This window comes from Ammospiza caudacuta, chromosome 5, assembly GCF_027887145.1.
Source record: "Ammospiza caudacuta isolate bAmmCau1 chromosome 5, bAmmCau1.pri, whole genome shotgun sequence".
Taxonomy (NCBI): Eukaryota; Metazoa; Chordata; class Aves; order Passeriformes; family Passerellidae; genus Ammospiza; species Ammospiza caudacuta.
In genome coordinates this window covers 29,096,849-29,105,464 of record NC_080597.1, presented here as the reverse complement: position 1 = coordinate 29,105,464, position 8,616 = coordinate 29,096,849, and positions in this window count along the sequence as shown.

Below are 8,616 nucleotides of genomic sequence, written 5' to 3'. Positions count from 1 at the left end.
AAGTGAGTGTACAATTTGTCTTCTTGAATGCAGATACTGGCTAGATGGGAGGAAGATAACCTCTTGCTTTTTCAAGCAGAGTCCCTCAAGCTGCCTCAAGAAAATGGGCTTGCTACAGAAATACATGAAGTTTTATGACCCTATTCTTTGTGAGAATATGTGAATTCACACCATGTTCTTATGCAGACAGGGGGCACTGCTTTAGAAGTGCTATGCCTGCTCAAAAATGTGCTTTGTTTATTTTTCCACTGATATTCCCAGGCCATAAAGCCTAAAATGTGTATGTTCTAACATGTGTATGTTCTTTTTGCATAGTTTTGGTCAGTATTCCTAGACTCTAAAATCCAAATTGAATTGTGCTCTGTCAGTTGTTAAGTTAGCAGTAGGATTGTTCTGAAGAATAGTTTTCTATTTGAAGTATTGAAAAATTTCATGGCAGTTTTAACACCAAGAATGTCTAGAAGGGGGAGAAGACTTGAATGCTGCAGGATTCAGAATTGCAAAATGGCACCTGTTTCTGGAGTCTCAATTTAGTCCATTTTAAAAATGAAATAGTAAAATAATTCTGCAGATAATGTCTTTTGAACAAGTGCCTTCTTTTAAGAGTATTGAGAGTATCTGTACAAGAATACCCTTAATTCAATGCTGGTTGACTTTCGGTCCAAGTAGGATTTACATAGACAAGTAAGAATAAAAAAGTGCAATAAGCTGTAATTATACTTTCTTAAAGGATGAAAGTGAAAGACTGGAGACCTCACCACTGGAAAAGAATGAATCACAATTCTGAAAATTTCAGTGAAAATACTTTTTTTTACTGAAATGAGGTGCCGTGTGGAAAGGTAGTCTGCTGTCATTTGGGTGTTTTTAATCCGAAATTTGGAATTGGTAGTATGGCTCTTGATAAGCTACCTCACCTTGGAATTCCTGCTGTCAGAGTTGTTGTGGGGAAGCAGAGTGGTTCTCATGCCAGTCTGGCTGAAATCTGCCAGGAGCTGGAGTTCAGCACCTTGAACCTTTCTGCTTTGTGGCATGAGGGAGCAATTCCTGTAGAGGTATTTTTCTGGTTGCTCTACCTGGAAGAAGAAACTAAATGCTTGCTAGCATTTACTAGCCAAAAAATACTTGTCTACCTGCCAGTGTGGATTCAAAGGGATAAAGTATTTCCTGTTTGCAAAAAAGCAGAATACAGAAGCCCTGTGTGAAAGTGTGCTGGTCTTGGCTGTGTCTGTGTTACCTGGACAGACCATTAAGCCTGGAACAGACATTCTGCCCTAATCTCTCTACTTGGCTCTGCTGACCAATTATAGTGAAACAGTTTCATAAAGGAATGAAAGCAAAAGTTACTGAAGCTGGGAGCATCTCAGGTCTTTTAATGGTTGACCTGTGGCATTTAAAACTTTTTTTGCTTCTGCATTATCCGGTATTGATTCAGACATTAAACTGAAATAACTGAAAAACAACTTAACCTTGTGTGACTGAGCCAAAATGCAGATGGTTGAGGAATTGTTAAGTCATTTATTCAATTGGCAGGCAAATGTTCATGTTGCAGCTGGTACCTCTACCTAAGTTTTCTCAGATGTAATTTGAACAGATTATGACATTTCTATTAGGCTGCCTAAGACTATTTCAGTGTTGGTGAGTATTTTTGACATTAAAAAAATCCATCATTTATCAAGCAAACTATGAGAGACTATTTTTCATCTTGATACTGGAGATGTAATTCATCCTTGGTGGATACATACTGTCCAGAAATGAAAACTAAATAAAATAATTCTATTCTATTTTAAAATACATTTACATAAATTGCCATTTCCTGCTGTCTCTCTCATAAGCAAATAACAGTTTATTTAGGAGGTAGTGTAAAGACATAATCCAGCTAATCTGGCTCTGTGGATTTGTCATTTTGCTAGAGAAAAATAGTTGGCAAACTATTGACATAGTTGCCATCAAACAGCACAAAACCTACAAGTGTTCTTTTAGACACAGGTGGCTCCCAATGGACGTGGCTGTGGCAGTGGAAGCTGGAGATGGAACATGGAGGCAGAGTATGAGGTGGTGTGGCAGAAGCACTCTGGGCACCTGCAGTGACAGCCTCGGCTGCCAGTGCTCTGCACTTCTGCTGTGCAGCAGTAGTAACTGTGTTCCATCCAAAAATTGTGTCAATCCATTTCTAGAGAACTTAACAGAAAATATTTTCATCTTCAGATGAAAAACAGATCTCCCTATATTTTTAATGCTGTTTTTCAGAGATGAGAGAAAGGAACGATGATTACAAAGGAGAGCAGCAGAGAGGATCGTCTGTCTTAGCTGAGTTCTGTCATGGGCTCAGTTTAGGAGATTTAAATTTAATCCTGTGCTCTTCTTTCTCTTTCCCACCCCATACTTTGAATGAAGGTAGGAAGCCCCTGTGGCATCTTAGAGATTGCAAAGCAAGTGGCATCAAGAATTCTGCTCCAGTTTGTATTCCAAAGCATGTTTCTTGCAATTACAGGTTGCCTGTATGGTAGGGCAGTATTTAACACATTTTGGCTTATTCACTAATGTTATTTGTGTGTGTGTGTATATATATATATATATATATATATATATATATATATTTTGTGTGTGTATATATATCTCAATGTATCATATAATAGAAATGCTATTCATTAAGCCTCAGGAGGATGACAACTGATAGGGTATAACGTGTTCTTTTTGTCTTATGTAATGTTGAATTGCTGAGTGCCTGCTGCCAAAGCTGGCTGTACTTTGCTGGAAGAGTCTCTCCATCAAATGATTTTCTGGCTGCACTGAGGAAAGTTATTAAAACCTGAAAGCTGGTGCATACCCTTTGAGGGAGGAAAACCAGGATTTACCTCCAGTCTAAACAAAAGGAATGGAGCTCACTGCACTGCAAAGCTTCTTGTCCAGATTAATCCTTCTTTACGTGTCTTACTGCTCACCTGCTGAGGAAGGAAAAAGGGGCTGTGCTGACCCTGCTCCTTGCTGGACTTTTGTAGCTAAGACGGGTAAACACCATCCATTCAGAGGAAAAAACAGATGAGCTTTCAAACTGGGATATTCCTTGTACAGGCATCTGTTGAAAAAGGTATTCCTTGCCATCAGTGGAGTTATTTTTGGACCACATGTCAAAAACATTTCTTACCTGGTGAGCATGGGGCAGAACAGCACAGGGCTGTGGGTGAGAGGGAGCTATATAGGAGGCCCATAGTGTTTATGCCTATTTTTGGGGTCTATGTCTTTTTTTTTTCTTTTTTTATCAATATGATTTAAAGCAAAGAAGAATGAGAATGACATGATGAGGAACATGAGTATTAAACCAGTTGTTTTTATGTGTAATTGTTTATTCACCTAATCTAAAAAGCTGAATTCTGTGTCTGCAAAGGGTACTTTGTGGGCATTATAAACCTCTCTCTGCCTCTTCACAGCAGAAACAGAGAGGTTTTAGGGCATGGTTTGATGGTCTATGTGGGCTAAAGACCCCTCTTCAAAGCAAGTTTTCCGGGTACAGAGAGGGACCAAGTCCATCTCTGCATGACTGCATGGTCTATACAGGGCTGTTGGTGCTGACCTAGTGTAAAACTTTACTAGTGTGTAACATCATCTATAGCTTACATAATATTCATAGCTTGCAGGTTTTGATAGCACTAGATAAAAGAGCATAGCTTTAGGATTCAGTGAGCAACAGCAAAAGAGCTTTTATGAACTGGCATATTTTAACTTCTTGATTCTTCCTTTGTTTCGTGTTTAAAATAAATGGACTCCAGAACTTTCTAGAAAATGATAACTAAAAAGAGATCACTTTTCTATTTGGCTGACAACATTTTTTTTCTGCTGTCTGTAGCAATGTAGTGCATTTGTCAGAGCAGCTTGGAGCACAGCACAGCCACTTTAAGGTAAGGGGCAGAAGCTTGTGCAAAGATGGATTTATTTCTGTCCTCTGCAGTTGGGGAAATTATTCTCCAATTACTGCAGCTGGAGGAGAGGGAAGAGCAGGAATTTGGTGGTCCAGATCAAAAAGCCCACAGGACAACACTCCCCATAATTTGCTGCAATGGAAATGTGAAGTAATAACAAGGCTAGAATCTATCTGTGAGAGATTGTCCGGCACATTTCCAGATCCTGGTGTAGCACTTGCACAGTGGAGCCCAGCTTGTGGGGGTGCTATTGCAGCAGCAATCAACCAAACAGTTCACAGCTGTTCCAGTGGTGAGAGGCTTCATTTTAGCAATCCCTGACTGAAGTTTTGGGTGTATATTCTTCTGGAACTGGAATGGTCTGGATAGTCAGGGGGTTTCCTTGAATACCCCTTTAGTCAGCACTTTTAATTTGCTATATTACTTTCTATGACTTTTCAAACCAGCTGAAGAAAATAATAGGTGTGTCTAGGTTGCTGGTATTCGCATTTGGATTTGCTGCCAAAATTGCATAAGGTGTTCAGAAAGTCCCCCAAACATGGCACTATGCCAGACTGAAGATGAAAGGGACTTTAAAGGCACAGACAGTTACTGCTTACACTGGAACAGCACCTCACAGAAGCAGATTTTAACTACAGGGAAACCCTCTTAACAATGTTGTATTTGTAGCTTTATCTCTAATGCCAAAGGCCAGATTGAGTCACACGTGCTGGGCTCAGGGATCTCTATGCAGAAGGTGCCTGGGATCAGCCCAGGGTTATCCATAGAAAACCCATTTTTCTGACTGCAGCCAGTGCTCAGTGGGGCTGCAATTGTTGATGCCTGTGATCCGGCTGGCGTCACAGCATACGTCGGTCTTAAAATTAGTAACAGCTAATCTCTGCTGTACTCTCACATCCACATATGGAGCCTGAGGTTGGGGCTTTTTCCCCAGTAGGATTTATTTTGAATTAGAGACAAACACTGGCCAGGCTTTAGCTGGCTTTGCTGTGAATTCCTTGCTGAAAATTGTCAGTTTACAATTCTTGGCTTGGCCTTTCTGACCTTCATCTGTGATGGGCAGAAGATTTCAGCTTGTCAGGGTGGATTCAAGATGTGATAGGGCCTCCCCTAATTGTTTCATTGTCTCAGCTGAGTGATGGCACATCAAGGCCCAGAGCTGCTCTTTTGAACAAAAAAATATTTCCTTTGTCCTGTTTTGGGAAGTTCATTGTTCATTTAATGTCCTTGAGGAGTCATGGTGACTTGTTGATGTGAAGGTTTTATGAAGCGCTGTCTTTCATGAATGCTGATGTGAGAAAACTAATTTGATGGATTTTTCTCATTATCTTTCCTCATGCACATGTCCATGCAGTCCCAAGCCTCAGAGTCACCTGCTGCATACAAAACAAATTTCATTTCTTTTGAATTATTTCTCCTGGGCTTGCTTTGTGGCCATGAATCAAGAATACTTTGACACCACTGTTTTCTACTTTTGAAATTCCCAGGATTACAGAAGGCAGTGTATGAGGGTTTTGTATTTTTTTTCACATGGCAACCTTTTATCTTAGTTTTTCCGAAATATTTTGAAAGATGCAAGTTGGAGATTTCATATGATGCTTTCAAAACTCTCAAAGTATTTATCAAGAATAAAGCAGTGTTCCAAGAACACTGAAATATTGTTTAGTGGATATACTTAGTGTTTGGAGGATAAAATGGGAAAAATTCCTATTTTCCTCATAAGCAGAGAAGAGGACAAAAAATGGAGAAAGAATTAGTAAGATTTATTTCTTCATTGCTTTTTCTCTAGAATATGTATAAGTTTTTTCCTAAAGTTGAAGGAGAAACATTCATGGAAGCCTTGTAGCTCCTGTATGCAAGATGCTAACTGCTCCTGTAGTGTGTCAAGCTTTCATATTTTTAAAAACTATGAATATTCATATACATAAAAACTATATTAATTTGTGAAGCTCAGCAACCCGTCTCATTTCCCTTCTCCATGCTAAGTCTGTTTTATTCCTGCAGGGTTAGAAGGGGCTCACCCCGTGGAGCCGCAGGACAGTGCCGGTAATTATTTGCATTTTTGGGATGTTTTGTTTTCGGCGAGGTTTGGTGTGTGGCCGGGGCAGGCACCAGGAGGTGGCAGCCAAGCCCCGCTGCCCTGCCTTGCTCTCCCTGCTGCCGGGAGCCCAAGCAGAGGGACTTTGTGAGCCGAAAGAAATCAAATTACACTCGGAAGATTTGGAACTTTGGCCTGGAGAGGGAGCACACCAGAAGCTGGGAAGGAGGAGAGGGTCAATGCCATTCTGTGTATCAAAATTGTATTTCCTTGATGGGTGGGAAGGACTTGGCCCTATGCTGTGTGTGTGCAATGCTGCTGGTTTATTGCACATTATTGAGGTTAATTTTTTTCCTTGGTGTCATTATAGCCTTACAGTGAATTAAAACCTTAGGTGAATCTCAGGCCATTGTTTCAATACAGGCAAAATTTTTGTTTGTTGCCATGTCAGAACATTAATGAATTGTATGTGCTGCCTGTTGCCTTGAATGCTGCTGGGAAAAAATAAAAAATTCTAGTTTGAAAAATGTATGTTGAATTAAAGTGAGAGACTGTTTGGTGGGAAGAAAAAAAAACCAGCCAAGTGGTGGGTTTCAGTACAAGACATTTCAGAGGGGAGAGTGAAACTCGTGGAGTTACAGGAAATGGAAAAATTATGTTGCAAGAAGGAAGAATTTATAATGTGATTGTCGCAAAAGGTTGTCTGAACTCAGGCCACCCCAGGGATGTGGTGGGATAGTATTTCCACATTACTGCCACCAACACTAAAACCTGCCATTGTCATGTGTATTTAAAGAATTTGGCATGATTCTGTGAGACAAAGTGAATTGCTTAGGCTGACAAAAGTAGATGTTGCTATGTGTGATTGTTGACATTTTGCCTGTTTCTTACTAGCACTTTGCTTAAGCATATCACCAAATAATTTACAGTGCCTCCAACATCCACGATTTCAGTCTCTGCTTTCTGGTTTGTGCAACTGAGTCCCTGCCAATGACCTGAGCCTTGAGTCATCCTTCCCCTGCCCAGCTACAACTTCCCCCAGCTCTCCTTCTGCCTGTACATACTCCTCCTTCTCTCCTGAGGAGTAACTTTCCAGCTGCATTAGAAGGTCAAAGGTAAATGAGAGAACGTGGCCAGATCTCTGTGGAAAACACACTTTTTCAGTTGTGAAAGCCTGTATGGTTTATAGAGTGGCTGTAGTTGCTGACTTCCTCTTTTTGGGGTACAAAGACTTCAAAGCTTTGTGTTAAGAAAAGACTCTGTGCAACAAGAGCTGTTCCAAGCAGCAACCTCTGCAATTGCTTTCAGAGAGGAATTCAGGTTAGTTTCCACAGGGCAGTGATTGAATATGCTATACCATCGAAGAAATGGGGAGGAAAAGTCAAAGTGAACAACACAATGACCTTGGACTGCTTTTTTTCGGTCCTGACAGACCATAATGCTCTGTCATTTTCTCTTAATGGAAAGAAGTGTGTGGTTCTGGAAGGCAAGGGAAGGGGAAGATGATGTAGCTGAGGAAGGACATGCTTGTCAAAAGGCTCCTTTGCAGCACTGTTCTACAAACATAATTAATGTTAAACTAGCATTAATGAATCTTGACTGTCCCTTCCCAGCTGCTGGAGGAGCTAATGTGATGTATGATGTGACACCTGAACATGAAGCTCATCTTTCTATTGTCACACAAAATGACATCCAACTGCCCTTGGCAGGGGATGGCAGGAGCTGTGGCCTGTGCTGTGAGGATGATGAGTCCCAGTAAGGGACTGGTGGCTGTGTGTGAGCTGGGCCATGTGGTTTGGTGGGGGCAGGCATTGTCCAGCATCCACCCTCTACAAAATGCAGCACAGGGCATACAGCGCAGTTTGCTCCATGTGAAGAGACCATGAGTAGCTCCTCAAGAAGATCTGGGGGCCAGCAAACTCAACAGTATGGGCTCTGGGATCTTCCAGCTGTCTTAGTGGGGTTCAGATCATGGTGTAAACCTTTGTCAGGTGTCTCATGCTGAGTAGAAATGGGAATGTGTGCTTGATTTTACAGCAAATTGTGGACTTTCTGTTTGCTTCATCTGTAAAATGGGGATAACATCTGAGCCTCCTTCTTGTGAGCAGAGACTTTTATGAAAGTAATTCCCTTGTTCAGTGCTTTGGGGTTACTGCAAATGCCATGGGAATGTGACCTGGTTTTGAGCTGGAAAAGTAAACTGGCTCAATGCTGACTTCTGGAGTGATCACTGCTGACCCAGCACCATCATCTTGCAGAGATGGGGCCAAATCAAGTTCAGGGCAGGTCATAAGGCAAACAAGGTCTGTCTCTGAGAGCTTACAGCTCAGGTTTGCTTTCAGCAGCCTGTCTGCCCTGGTGGTCCCTACTGACCATACAATACCTGCAAGGAGGTTGTGTACAGGTGGGCATCCATCTCTTCTCCCAGGTAACAACTGACAAGAGGGAATGGTGTCAAGTTGCACCAGGGCATGTTTAGATTTGATATTGGAAAAACTTCTTCACTGAAAGAGTGGTCAAGTATTGGAACTGACTTCCCAGGAAAGTGTTGAAATCATTAACCCTGGAAGATTTAAAAAAAAATGTGTAGATGTGGTGCTTAGGGACCTTGCTTATTGGGGGCCTTGGCAGTGCTGGGTTAATGTTTGGACTCAATGATCT